Consider the following 14,902-nt stretch of genomic DNA (forward strand, 5'->3'; position numbering starts at 1 on the left):
GTGGGATAGCAGGACCTTCAACTACTTCTCCTCCTTTGTCATTCATAGGGCAGGGAGGTCTTTGCAGCCAAAGAGGAGGATCACATAGCACTGGATGGGATTTATGGGGAGGCAATGGTTATGAAGTGGAGTGCCAAGGTGGGGGAGGTTGCCTCTATGGCATCCTTTCCTACTGTATCTGTCATACCTGAATGAAACTTCACACAACACACAGTCCACCTGAAGAACTCATCGCCAGGGGATGTTGTGAAGGCCAAAACTGTAAGAGGATAAAAAAAGAATTAGATACATTCATGGAACTTAGGCCCATCAATGGCCAAAGTGGTCAGAGATGCAAGCCCATACTGTGGGTGTCCCTAACCTCTGATTGCCAGAAGCTGGGAGTGGACAATTGAGGATGGATCACTTGATGATTACCTGTTCTGTTCATTCCCTCTGAAGCACCTGGCACTGGCCACAGTCGGAAGACAAAGTACTGCCCTAGACAGACTGTTGGTCTGACCCAGTATGGCCATTCTTATGTTCTTAAACCTAGCTTTCAAGATTTTTATCAGGTGGTCATACTTTATTTCTTCCAACGGATTTATTGCAACTTTAAAAAATCTTGAAGTATTTAGGAAAATATTTGAAAGCCCCCCTACATGAAAACTGCCATAAATACAGTTAAAACAATAACCTCATCTATTAGTCATGAAGATCTGCCAGGCCCAGAGCAAAAGAACCATTGCATATGCTCAGCTAGCCTCTGTAGCAGTGGTTCTCAACCAGAGGTACGCAGATATCTTCCAGAGGGTAGACAACTCATCTAGATCAGTGTTTCTCAACCTGGGGATTGCGGCCCCTAGGGGGGGAGGGTGTCAAAGGACCCGTTTAGGGGGATTGCAAGTGCAGGAAGGGCATTAGAGGGTAGCAAACGGCAATTGTCCAGGGCCCACGCCACAGAGGCCCCTGCAAAGATAAATTACATGATTCAGCCTGACTGGCTGGGGCTCAGGCTTCAGACAAGGTTCACAAAGTGGAAAAATAGACTCGAGTATCACACTGAAATGTACGTACTCTACAATATTTATATTCCAATGGATTTATTTTATAATTATATGGTAAAAAAAGGTAATAATTTTTTCAGTAATAGTGTGCTAGGACAGTTTTGTATTTTTATGTCTGATTTTGTAAGCAAGTAGTTTTTAAGTGAGGTGAAACTTGGGTTTTGCAAGACAAATCAGACTCCTGAAAGGGGTACAGTAGTCTGGAAAGGTTGAGAACCACTGCTTTGTAGGACATTGTCAAGGATGCTCCTCAACATATCTTTACAACCATGAAACAAATGAAATTCCTGCCTACCAACTGCCCAAGAATAACGCCTATCAAGCCCCCTTCCCAACAAGGCAATGCTTGCACTGTACCCTGAAAGCAAATCAAGACAATGTTCTGGCAGACCAAAAGGGAAGAAAATTCCAGAAAAGACCCCGTCTACCAGCAATTTGTATTAGGTATGTCTACACTGCAATGTAAACCCAGGGTCAGAGGGACTTGAGTTAGCTGATGCTTGAGTGTCAACACTGATTGTTAACCCCATATTAAGATTTTTCTAACCCAGGTTTGAACCTGGGGCTCTAGCATTCACACAGCAGTACATAATCCTGAGTCAAACCAACCAGATCCCAGACTCTCTAACACCCACCTGAAATGTGGCTGCTCTAGCTTTTTGACTGGGTGCACTGTGGGAAATCTTGACTGTCCACGCTACATGTTACAGGAAGTTTGAACAGTCCACCAACACAGCCTGCCAAGCCATCATTTTGGTCTGTGTGCTCTCAGATACTGAAGCCAGTAACATGGAGGAGATGCCTTTTGAAGAACTTCTCTTGCTTGCACTTTCACTCTGGATCAGGAAATGGGCAGAGCTTCCGTGAGGTGCTGGTGATCATTTTGGCTGCATTTTCTCACTCACCAAAGGCACCTGACACAGTTTCTGATGCAGCAGCAGGAGGTGTACTCAGGCATGGCAGACTCAAACTAGCTAATGCTGCTGATTACACTCAACATAGCCGCTGATGCCCCCTATGAAGACCGGCACTTCTGCTGCAAGGGCACAAGCGCAGACTGGTGGGATTACATGGTCATGCAGACCTTGGATGACCAGCAGTGAGTCCAAAACTTTCGCATGAAGAAAGCTACATTTCTGGATGTTTGCGAGCAGTTTGCCCCAACCGCCCAGCATAAAGATACACATATGAGAACACCCATGCTGGTCCAGAAGCAGGTTGCTGTAAGCATTCGGAAGCTGGTTACCCCAGACTGCTACAGGTCCATTTGCCAACCATTTTGGTTTTGGAAAGTCAACGGTGGGTAAAATGATGGCTGAGGTTTCTGAGGCAATTAGGTATGTGGTTTACCCCAAGGTGGCAGGCATAAAACATATTCCTGATTTAATTGCTGGGTTTGAGAGAATGGGGTTTGCAAACTGCACTGGAGCCACAGACAGGACTCGTGCCTATAGTTTGTTCACATCAAGGAGCACAAGTACATAAACTGCAAAGGGTACCACTTCACTGTTATGTGGGCCCTCGTGGACCACAGAGTCTGATTTATGAATGTCAGTGTGAGTTGCACTGTGAAAGTTCATGATGTCAGAGTTTTTCACAGATCAGGAGTCTACATTCATGGGCAGGCTGAACACTATGCCCATGGGCAGCGCTTACACACACACCCCTTTGGGGAAGGTAGTCACCTGCCAAACCCCTTTCACCCAAATCCCTACCCCCACTCCACCCCTTCCATCCCTGGCACGCCCTCCAGTGCAGCCCCAAACCCTGGCGCCTGGAGCAGCCCTGGCCCCCAGCTGATGCCCCGAGCAGCCCCGGCCCCTGAAGCAGCCCCAACCAGTGCCCAAAGCAGTCCTGAACCTGGCCTGCCCAGAGGAGCATTGAGACCCGCTGTGGGCCACACGTGGCGGGGATGGGTTGTGGAATGGAGGAGGAAAGAGGCAGGGCCACCACGGCCCAGGCATCCGGCGGTGGCAGCTGTGTCAACTGGCCTATTGTACCCACTGCCCATGACTATTCCCACCAAATGACATTATAAAGAGGGTTACTGTCTCCACCATTATACTGGGGAACCCTGCATACCTGCTTTTGACTTGGCTTATGAAACCATACCCTGATTTCAGAGGCCTTGGCAAAAGATGGTTTAATTACACTCTCAGCAGGCGTAGAATGGTCACTGAATGTGCTTTTGGCAGATTAAAATCCCATTGAAGACGTGTACAGACCTATTTGGATTCCAGTGTCATCAATGCTGTCTGCATTAACTGTGGCTTGTTGTGCTCTTCACAATTTTTGTGAAGCCAGAGGTGAGCCATTTCCTTTGAATGGACCTATGACAGCGAGGGCCTGCTGATTTGGTACACTTAGCCACAGGCTGCACCTACCATGACTGGAGCTGGATGCACCAAGGCAACAGAAGTCAGGGACGCTTTGTGCCCCCACATTATGGACTTGCATGGCCCAATGGGAGAGGGGGAATAGTACCTTTATGATTGCATTTGGTGTGGGGGATGGGGCTCATTGATTTGGGGTGGAGGTTCAGTGCTTGGAGAGAGGTGGAGCTTGATTGACATGCGATGTAGTTATGAATGAAATAATCACTTACAAAATAGGCATGGGGGATGAGTCAAAATATGGATTCATTTAAGGAAAGTATTGAAGTGTGGACTGATGTACCTAACTGTATAGAGGAATGGTGTTTGCTTACTCATTCCTACTTGTCCCTCATCATGTGTTACCTTTATTATTTTAAATGCACATTATATGATGTGAAGCAGTGATAGCAGTAACTTTTCTTGGTGACACAAAAAGCTTTATTTATAAACCTGTGTTATAAAAGTACAGTAGAACCTCAGAGTTACGAACATCTCAGGAATAGAGGTTGTTCGTAACTCTGAAATGTTCATAACTCTGAACAAAACGATATGGTTGTCGTTTCAAAGTTTACAACTGAACATTGACTTAATACAGCTTTGAAACTTTACTATGCAGAAGAAAAATGCTGTTTTTAACCACCTTAATTTAATTGAAAACAGCACAGAAACAGTTTCCTTACCTTGTCAAATCTTTTTTTAAACTTCCCTATTTTTTTAGGAGTTTACATGTAACACAGCACTGTACTGTACTGTACTGGATTTGCTTTATTTATTTATTTATTTTTGTCTCTGCTGCTGCCTACTTGTGTCCTTCCAGTTCCAAATGGGGTGTGGGGTTGACCGATCAGTTCGTAACAACATTCACTGATTCCCAGGCAGGCCAGCTGCCATTACCATACCAAACCACCAGTAACAGCAGAACCTTACAGGAAAAATAAACATACAAAAAAGTGCATGAACAAGTGCAAACAGAGAAATCACATGCAAGACAGAAACCCCTTACCATTGCATGTCCCCTCACGCCCCATTCTCCTTTCCCTTCTTTCCCCATTTGCCATGCACTTGGTGCTGGGGGAGGGGGCTAGAGGCATCCACAGGGATGGGGGTTAATACAGACGATTTCATGGGACTGAGTGGCCCTGCTCAGCTGATCCTGGGGCCTGACTGCATAGGCCATGGGAGTTTTCCAGGCTGTTTCTGGACTGAATCCCAGGATCGTGCAAGGGACTCAGGCCATGGTGTGGGTGATGCAGGAGTAGCTGGTACTCTTGTAGCCATTATTGATATCAGCCACTCAAACAGCTCTGTCCTCCTCTCTTAGCTGCCATTCCTGTTCCAGCAACAGCAAAACAAATGCCTGCTCCCACGTTGAAACCCTGTCCTAAACTTGTGTAGCCAGCCTGAGCCTTTCCTCTTGCCTTATAGCAAGCCTTTCTTTTAGCCACAAGTCCCTCTGTCTTTGGCATTCGACCTGCTTGTTTTGCCCTGTCCAGAACCTCAACCATGAGCTCATCTCAGAAATGCTTCCTCTTGGAACAGTCTGTGAAGGTACATTGAGCCAGGCTTGTACTGCACTGTGGATGAGCTGTGGAGGTACTGCAGCCAGTTGAGTTTGAGGGGCCTGGAACAGGACAAGACACTGAGGGTTATTGTCTCAAATAGCTCAGTGGAGGAGCACAGAAAAAATCCGTGTGGAATTTCAAGGACATAAAATGATACTTTTACAAACTGAAGGTCAGTATATTGTGAGAGGGATGCTTCAGACCACAGAAGTTTCTTGGATACAGCTTGGTTAATTGTAGGGAAAGTATTACAGACACAATGGTAAGTTAAAAATGCAAAGTTACTTTTTAAATTTTAGAACAGTGGTTTTCAACCGGTGGTCTGCGGACCCCTGCGGGTCAGTAGACTATGTCTAAAGGGTCCGTGAAAGGTTGTCATTATCATAGAACAGTGGTTTTCAACCTGTGGCCTAAGGACCACTATGTCTAAGACTTCCAAAGGGCTCTGCACCTCCATTCAAAATTTTTCAGGGATCTGCAAATGAAAAAGGATTGAAAACCAATGTTTTAGAAAATTGCAGATATACTTGGGTTAGGGAGGGGGATTTGCAATCAGTGACCGTGCTATAAAAGCTTTTTCTATCATTTCAGGCCTTCCACATGTTATGGAGGACATAACAGTTCTTGTGGTGCCCAATTGGCAAAGGAAGATGTTTTTCCAAACTGCTGGTGGGAAACCTGCAGTTTATGCAACAGAAGTATTCATACGTGTATTGACTGAACAGCACATCTATAAGTGGAGTGGGCTGGTCAGCTACTGAAATGGCCCTGGAAAAGACACCTTTCCCTGAAATGTAACTACCTATCTAGAGTTTCTGCTTTAGGAAATGTTTGTAGCTATCAGCTCCCGGGCCTGGGTCAGAATTCATGAAGGAATCAACAGCTGTGTTAGTTGTGTTAGCTTCCACATGGTTTACCCTGTTATGGTTGTATGGAAACATTCAGAACTCCACAGACTTCCTTCCCGCCAGTGCCCATAGTTGAACAAAATTTCAAACCCCAGTGTGTTTTGGGGTACATGATTTTGTCACCTATGGACTGCATGGACTAGAATGGACTAGATTTGTAAATGGAACACATTTCCACTTCCCCTAGCCTCCACAGAGTTCACTATTTCCAGGCAACTCAATAGTCAGTTGAGTGGTTACAGAGCAGTGCTCTCACAGCCATGGCAATGTAAGGTACTATTTTTAAGAACAGGAATAGCACAAATCGGTGCCTTTCCAGTAAAAAGACATTTTAAAGGTGTTCTTTACTGTTTGCATTTCCCAGTTGCCATTTTGAACTCCACAGGAGATGTGGGGAGCCACACTGCTGAGATATAATCTGCCATTAACTGATACATGCTGCTAGCCAGGGCTTTTTATAACTGTTGCATTGGTTCATTGAGCAGAAATCCCTCCCACTGCTGTATTAATAAACATTAACCAGAAGCTTCTAAGTGGCTTCTGTGCCTTCCGTGTCTGCTGCAGGCTCTGCAGTGAGTTGTTCCTCAGGGTTGGGCTCAAATAACTCCTCTGAGTATGGACTCAGAATGTGCTGCTGCTGCGCCTGTTCCGAAGCCTACTCTGGGGCCAGTTTCAGCACCAAAGTGTCCTTACTCGGCACCTGCTGCTGGTTCCCATCACTCCTCATGCTGGATTCTGGGGCCAACAGGGCACCATCCTGCCTGACCAAGTCATCATGCACCATGGTTAGCTCCATGTTGGGCACAGTGCCCAGCACCTGGTCCATCCCATTATAAAATGGGCACGATGTCAGTGAGTTGCCCGAGATGCGGTTCTGGTTCCTGTTTTTCCAGTACTTACTCCTGAACCCTTAATCCACTCCTAGCACCAGTTACCAGTCTGGTAAATTAGCAAAGCTGCCAGCTTCTTTGTTATTTGCTCGTCTGCATGATCATTCCTGGTACTCTTACTAAAGTTCACAGTTTTGCTGGCCCTACACCAGAGATTCTCCAAAATCAGGCTGTGCTCCTGTGACCATGAGGCTGCGTGCTTTGCATAAGTCTTGTTCTGTTCAGTCTCCAGTGCAAACATAGAAGGCTCTCGGATGATATGTTTGCAGCTTGGGGTGGTCAGAAGACAATAGAAGGGTTAATGCTGACACTGAACTGCTGCTATATGCCAAGGAGGGTTGCTTCTATTTTCCTGAAGTCAGTTGGGGATTCTTGGGATAGATAGGACATAGGAAGTTGGCCCATAGGATTGTGGGATACTTTTGGCAGACTCCCAGGACCCAAGTTGGGGAGGGGAACTGTGGCTACATTGCAAAGCAATAGGACTCGAACCCTGGGTCATGGCTTGACTCAGGCTCAGACCCTGCAACCCCGCAGGGTCCTGGGACCCTGGCTCTGAGCCCTGGGTTAGTGCTCTTTGTGTGTAGATGGAAGGGGGGCTAGGCTTGAGCCTGAGCCTGAGTCTGAGCCCAAGCCCAGGCTTTCACTGCAGTGTAGACATACCCAATGAGACAATACTGGCCAGCATGATGGGCAACGGCCTCAACACACCAGCGGCCTAACTGTTATTCATTTTGTTGTAGGCCTGAAGGGAAAGGAGAGTTCTAAGGAGGGTTTGGAAGGAGGATAATGCATTAGTTTTGAGGCTGTTTGGGGGAACTCACAAAGGTGCTGGTTTGAAAATTGAACAAGTGAGCAATAGAGGCGGGCATCATGGCAGGAGTCAACCTTCTGATAGTGAATGAGAGAGGATGGGTAGAGATAAGTCACAAAAGGCCTTGTGTGTAAGTGAATTGTATTGTGTGTGTATATGCCGCTCACAGTTCCTCCAGCCTGGCTCCTCCCTTTTCTTAGTTCACCTTTCCTGCTTCCTTTCCCTCAGGTAGTAACTCCCCACACTATAAACACAATAATAATATTTATGCTATTATTAGATATTATGCTGATCATGCAATCATGCAGGGAAAACTCATTAATTCCACTGCAGATTACACACACATCCAGATCAGTCACCAGGTTCTTGCAAGACCTCCCTTGTACAGAACTTCAAATGTGAATTTACAGAAGAGTACTGGTATTATTTCATGGAAACTGAAAAATCTAAGCTTTTCTACTTGGCAGCCCCCCTGCCACATCTGGTTTCTCTTTCCATTCAAGAAAAAAAGAGGCAAAGGCATCTAATATTTTTGTGTGTGATAAATCAGGAAAATAAATTGTCCCCTCTTACAAGTGAATTCTGACAACAGTGACATTGAAGAATTCAAAAGCTTTCTTCTTTGCACTTTGTCTCGGGACTGACACTCAAGTTTTCTTTTTTCCTACTTCTTCTGACACAGGTCTTCTGAGAACTGTGGAGGCAATTGGGAGGGAGTGAATGCTTCAGTAGCTGTGTGTTAGTGCCTAGGTAAGTGAGTGGTCAAGGTGATTTGCTAGGATTTCTGTTCTGTAATTTTTCTGAAGATTTAATTAGTTCACAAGGACGTTTTGGAATTTGATTAGGTCCATGAACTTCTGGGGATGAACTATTTATGTTTGCTTCTTCTTGTCTGGAAACTAGAAGGGTTCTGATCTCAGCTTGGAGAAGACAGTGGTCATTCCTGGATAAGAGAAATGTTTCTTGGGTTCACAATCTCCACATCTGGTCCACAATTCACATCTAGGGTATGATCAGCTGTGTTTATAGGTACACCAGTTATCTGGGAGAAAAGAAGACTTTAGATTTGAACCATGAAATCCTGATTTGCTACGTTATTATGTACTTTACACAGAAGCTAAGTTGCCTTGGCATACACACAAGAGGAAACTTAACCATAGTAGGTATCCCTAATAGCATGTATTAATATATTATTAATCCCCTCAATTTGTTTTTACAGCAGTAGTCTTTTAAAAAAGTGTGTTTGGGGGAGAGAATAATCCAGTCACATTTAATAAGAAAGGAAACCAAACCTCTTTATTAGCCACTCCGGATTCTCCAGAATTCTGACAGCAGCCCAAGATGACACGTTTAGCAATCATGGAGAATGCTGACTCAGAGGAAGACAAAAAAAAAAGCATAATATACTGAATTGATTGCACAGAGCTTCATGTGGAAAAATGAGTTCCTGATCTCTGCACTAGGCAGCTAATGCTCTGAAGCATAAGGTGTGAATGCTCTTATACTGTCCTCATCTTTCAAAGAAAAAAAAAAACCAGATACAGGGACTATGAAATCATAAAAATATTTACTCAACCTCAGCCATTCCCATAGGGATAATTCCCAAATCTACCTCTCTCTCCCTTACTTCTCCTGCTTAATCCATTCTCATATCTCCGCCTCTCTCTCAGATATCTCCTCCTGGATGTGCTCTAGGAGCTACTTTAACTTTCACCTTCTGGCTCTTTGATGTGTAAAGTACATCAAATTAGATTCCCTTACACATTGATAAATTGGATTTAAGGAGGTCTAAGGAATTTAATTTGACTAGTCTACATAAAAACATGCTAGCAGAAATACCATAGCGCTCTTCCTAGCATGCCTATAAAATGCTTCACATCCACACACAAAACTTTTTCCAAAGGTCCAGAGGCACTTGCTCTGAGCAAAGCTAAGCACCATTACATCCTTCACCTTTGCAGTGCCATTGTGGACAGGACATCAAAGTGTTGAAGTTGCAGTGGTGTTCTTGTTTCTCCAGGATATCCCACAATGTTCCTGCTCACTGTTCAAGGACAGCTCTAATGAGTTTTACTGTCCAAGCCAAGTGAAATGCAAAAAATAAACAAAACAGCCTAAATAGTGAAAAGTCAATTAGACTTGTAAAATTCTTGCATCCTTATTCATCTAAGTATCATAAGCGACACAGGTTGGTAATGATATTTGATTGCTTTCTGTAATATATTTGGCTAAAATCAGCCAAAGTTTACCATAGATACTGCTGGCATAAACATAGGTACAGGAACCCAGCAACAAGAGGTCCTCTGGAGGAAGCTGCAGTAGTGAAAAGCAACTACAAATTCCCTTCTATCAGGTTGCTAAGAGGCAGCCAGCACAGCCCAAAATGGGAGCAGTATTGGACAGAAAAGGTACATCACCAGCTCAGCTTCCATTGGTTAGGCTGCCATGGAGCCTCAGCTGTAAATAAGCTGCTCTCCTTCTGCAAAAACACAGAGGAGGACAAGTGGAGATAGTACTGCCTCACAACTCTCAGGTCAGTCCCCTTTGGGGTTCAGTGGGCCAGGATGGCACAGGAAGATATAATTTACACCTCCCTGGGCAAGCAAGAGTGAATCTATCCCATGATTTTAAACCCGAGAGTGTCCCCTTAATAATTACCTAGATTTTGGCTGGTGTGGTAGTCATATAGTTGGGTTGAGCATGCCTATGTCATTCTCACTGCTGCACAGTTAGAATCCCATTCTTCGCAAATGAACAGAGAGAGGGACAAGCACTTCAGCTGAGGTATACCAAAAATACTGCAGGTAGGAATATACCTGTAGTCACTACATGATCTTAACCAAGAGAATCCCCATGATCCCTGAATGGCAAAATACTGTTTTGGGAGGCATGCCCCAGTGTAATTCCAGCACCGCAGGGGCGCAATGTAATATATTGACATTTCACAACCTGAAGGTGTCCTAGATTATGGTTCGCAGCACAACAATAGAATACATGCAGTTAAGTTGACAATTTCAGAACAAATCAAAATGTGCATTTTTTACATGCTGTCTTGGATAACAAGGTTAAACAGAGGATCTATTAAGAAAAGCAGTGACAATTTAAATAAATCACATGTTTTTGCTGAAGATTACACTGTGATTTTCTCCAATTATTCTTGACATTTCACCCATTCATATTGTGATCTGAGTTAATAATGGAAGGAAAAAAGGCTCGTCTCCTTGTTTATTCTTTGTTCCCAAGGAGAGAAGCAGTTTATACAGATAAGTTATTTGTTATTTAAATTACTTTTACTGAAGTTGTTTATTTCCTTGTGTGAGTTTCTAAAAATATTGCAACAATTGTAATGCTTCTTTGAGATGTCTATTCAATTCATTGTGATTTGTACTGAAATACATTGCTAAATGGGCACAGGTGTTGATGTATATATCATACTAGAATGAGTCAAAACCAATCACTGCTCAGTAAAGGCAGGGCAGAAAGGAAATACACTACAATCAACTCTTTTAATATGTGATAAAATGACATTTTAGATCATTACTAAACTAGGTATATCTATCACAGAAAATGTGTTTTGAGCAATCACTCAATTTTAAAATAGTATGTTAGAAAGTGCACTTTTATCATTGTTAGTGTTTTCAAGACCATAATGATTATTTAAAAAATTAGTAATTGCATTAAGGACATATTTTGCTTTCTAGCAAAAAGGCAAATTAAGGCACTAAAGTACAGCTTGTAAACAGTTTTATAAGAAGAAACTGTTAAGCAATGCACAATAAATATGACTTCTCTTTTCCATACAGTGCAGAAATTTACCTCAAGAATAAATTATGGGAAATTGATATCACAAAGCTATATATCAGTGAAAACACTCTAACGTCTCTGTGGTAATCTAAATTATGTCCTGCATGCTTTTAGGATGGGAAGATTGTGAAATTATCTCAGCTTTTTCCCTCCCAAACTAAGTACTCAGAGGGCAACACTCTTGAAAACCAAATCTGCTTGATGGGTGTGTTTCTGCTATTCTGGAAGGACAACCAGCAGAACCTGCAGAGGGCACTCCAGACACTCTCCACACTTCAACACAGTGAAAAGAGGGGAAGTCGGTTTTGCAATGAACACACTGACCACTAAAAAAGGAAAAGCAAGGGGCTAGCAGCCAGCTATGCAAATAGCAACCTAGAAGCACTGGTTATGGTTGAGGATTCCTTTCTTCATTCCCACTGTGCTTCAGTGCTTTTTTGTTGGAACAAAGTCCTTTTACCTCACATCATTTTATCTAGTTCTCTTGACTGTTGGAATCTACATAGCTGGCTACCCACAGTTGGAAGTCCCACTTCTGTTCTGCTTTCTTGTGACAAACTCCATCTCCTAGGAAGCATGGAGATGGAATCATATAAATCACATCAAGAGTGATGTCCCTGAGGCCAAACAAGGCTCTTGCTGTAGAGTTCAGAGTGCTTGGAAAATTTGACAGAAATTGAGAAGGGTAGATCAGAGGAATGTAATAAGTTTTTGGATGGGTGGTGTGAATTGGAGGGTGGTGAGACTGAGAAGAAGGATGGTTCAGTGGTTTGGGTATTTACCAGGGAGACCTAAGTTCAATTCCCTGCTCTACTACAAACATCTTGTCTGACCTTGGGGAAATTACTTATCCTCTCTATACCTCAGTTCCCTGTTTGTAAAATGGGGATCATAACATTTCCCTTGCCTCACGTGGTTGTTGTGAGAATAAACACATTGAAGTTTGTGAAGTGCTCAGATACTATGATAAGGAGTCCATCTAAGTATCTAAGATGGAATGACAACACTTCTCTCTCCCCTTGCAAGTCTGCAGTCTGGAGCTTCTTACTGGCTCTAAATTCACTGCAATGGCTCCAGAAGTTACATGTATGATAGTGTAAATTAGACTTCTTCATAGTTGCTTAGACTTAAATTCCTATAGATGAAGTAAGACTACTTTAAACCTATTTGCATCTCAGTAAATTGGTGTAGGTAAATGTAAGGAAGTCTAAGTTGCTGTTAATGTTGTCCACATTTGGGTGGGAAAGATGTAAAAGTTACTTCAATCTCTAGATTTACTTAGACTCGTTTCTGAACTTGACCCACCTTCTCTTTGGTTTTAGGAGAATTTCTTTGACTGCTGAGCCTTACTGGCTAGATGATATTACAGGTTGGATGATTGGGTTGGTAGAAAGCATGGAAGGAGAAGTGCATCTTCTCAGTGGCACCTACATTAATTGGGCCACCACAGGAAGTTTTACTCATAGGGGCTACTGTTGGAAATGCTTCTCCTTCATTAGCAAAGGCTCCTTATGTAGATCCGTCAACTACAGCTCAGATTTGATGAGCTGTATCCATGGGATATTATCAAGGGGTAAGCCTCTTCAGCATGCCCCCTGGTAGTACCCCAGTGCATTTCACACACCACCCCCTTTCATTCAATCAATTACCAGACTTGAGTTCGTTCAAAAATCTGAACTCCCTTTGTGGGGTCTGATTTATTATTTTTTTCTATGAAGTGTGACTCACTTTGTTAGTTGCCCCAGAACTCCTCCTGGAGCGGGTTTATAATTTAGCCAGTTTCTTCCTCAGATAGCCTTTCCCTCAAGTAAGCCTCAGGCTTCTCCTGCTAGTAACTGTCCTATTATGAAGCAGGAGGCAGCATTTATGCTGTTCCCTTCTGCCAGCTCATCCGCAGTTGTTTGGGGGAGAGAGAAACTACTCTCCTGGCCTCAGGTCCTTAAGGATACAGTGTCAGGATTTTCTCCCAAGCACCACTTATTCCCAGGAGCACTTTATCAATAAACCCAAAGGTCCTTAAATATATAGGACATTTCAAACCTTAAAGGGCCAAGTCACACAATGGGGTGAGCCGATCACTAGGCACCACCACCTTATCAGGGCAGACTACCTCGTCACAGTTATATTAAAGATGGCCATGTGCTCTGATACTAGGACCATGGCCTTCATGCTGGTATAAATGGTAGCAAGTAAAATCAGCAGGTGATATGCCATGTTCCTCATATTTTTATCATAGTTACGTCTCAGGCCTGGTTTATACCACACCGTTAAGTCGACATAAGGCAACTTACATCAACATAGTTGTGTATGCATCTATATTTAAATTTCGCTCCCGCCAATGTAACTGCCCCATTATGCCAACTTAATAACACCACCTCCCTGAGCGGTGTAGGGTCAAGGTCAGAGACAACGTGTGGGAGGGCAGGCTGAGTCACATACCCTCCCTCCTGATTTGCTGCTTGGATTGTACCGAGCATGCTCACATGGAGTGAACATGCTCAGTAATGCTGCTCCCCACCATGGGCAGGCACAGGTCATCTCTTGTCAAGGTCTATGTAGTTAGGCTAACCCAGTGTCAATGTAGTTACTTACTGCGTTACTTACATCGACTGTTAGTGGCTTCTAGTAAATGTCCCTCAATGCCCCACCCTGAACGCTCTGGCAACCCTGTGAACTCCACTGCACAGTTTTACCAGCTGGCCAGGGAACCGCCCCTCCCCTTTAGAGCTCTGTGAATCTTTGAATATCCATTTCCTGCAGTTGCCCGGCTTGGAGACCTCACCTAGCAACTGCCCAGCTGACCATTCTGGCTACACACTGCAGCCATGCTCCAGCTTGGAGTACACAAGGTGTTGAATCTCCTGGGTCTGTAGGGAGAAGAGGCTGTGCAGACACAGCTCAGATCCAGCTGTAGAAATGTTGACATCTGCAAGCAGATCACTTGGGGCATGGAGGAGAAGGGCTACAAGAAGGAGCAGCAGAAGTGCCATGTGAAAGTCAAGGAGCTGCGGCAGGTGTACCAGAAGGCAAGGGAGGCTAACAATTGCTCTGGAGTGAAGCTGCAGACCGGCCATCCTCAGAAGAGACACCATCACCACCTCAAAAGCTCTGTGGATACTTTGGAAGAGCGTGAATCGTAGGCCCCCACCGTGAACAGCAAGGAGGAGCAGGAGGATGGGAAACAGGCGATTGGGGGATTCAGCTGCACAGTGAGCCAGGACATGTTTCTGACTCCAGCGCAGTCCAGCCAGTCCCTACAGTACAGCACAGGCAAGCATGATGCTGGGGAAGGAACCTCTGGTAAATATGCCCCTTGCTTCTGAAATTACAGAGATTGAACCCCAAAGTAGCAACATCTGTTGATTTACTCTTTTTTACTTATGCTAGAAGAGGTGATGAAACAACCAACGGAGGCAGAGTTGCTATCTGCCTCTCATCTCCTTCTAGAGTTAGGCAGAGGGGGCCCCGTGGAACAATTTATTTATGTCCTGTGAATCCTCCGT

This window comes from Emydura macquarii, unplaced genomic scaffold (assembly GCF_026122565.2).
Source record: "Emydura macquarii macquarii isolate MOO-44397 ecotype Brisbane River unplaced genomic scaffold, CSIRO-AGI_Emac_v2 contig_1146, whole genome shotgun sequence".
NCBI lineage: Eukaryota > Metazoa > Chordata > Testudines > Chelidae > Emydura > Emydura macquarii.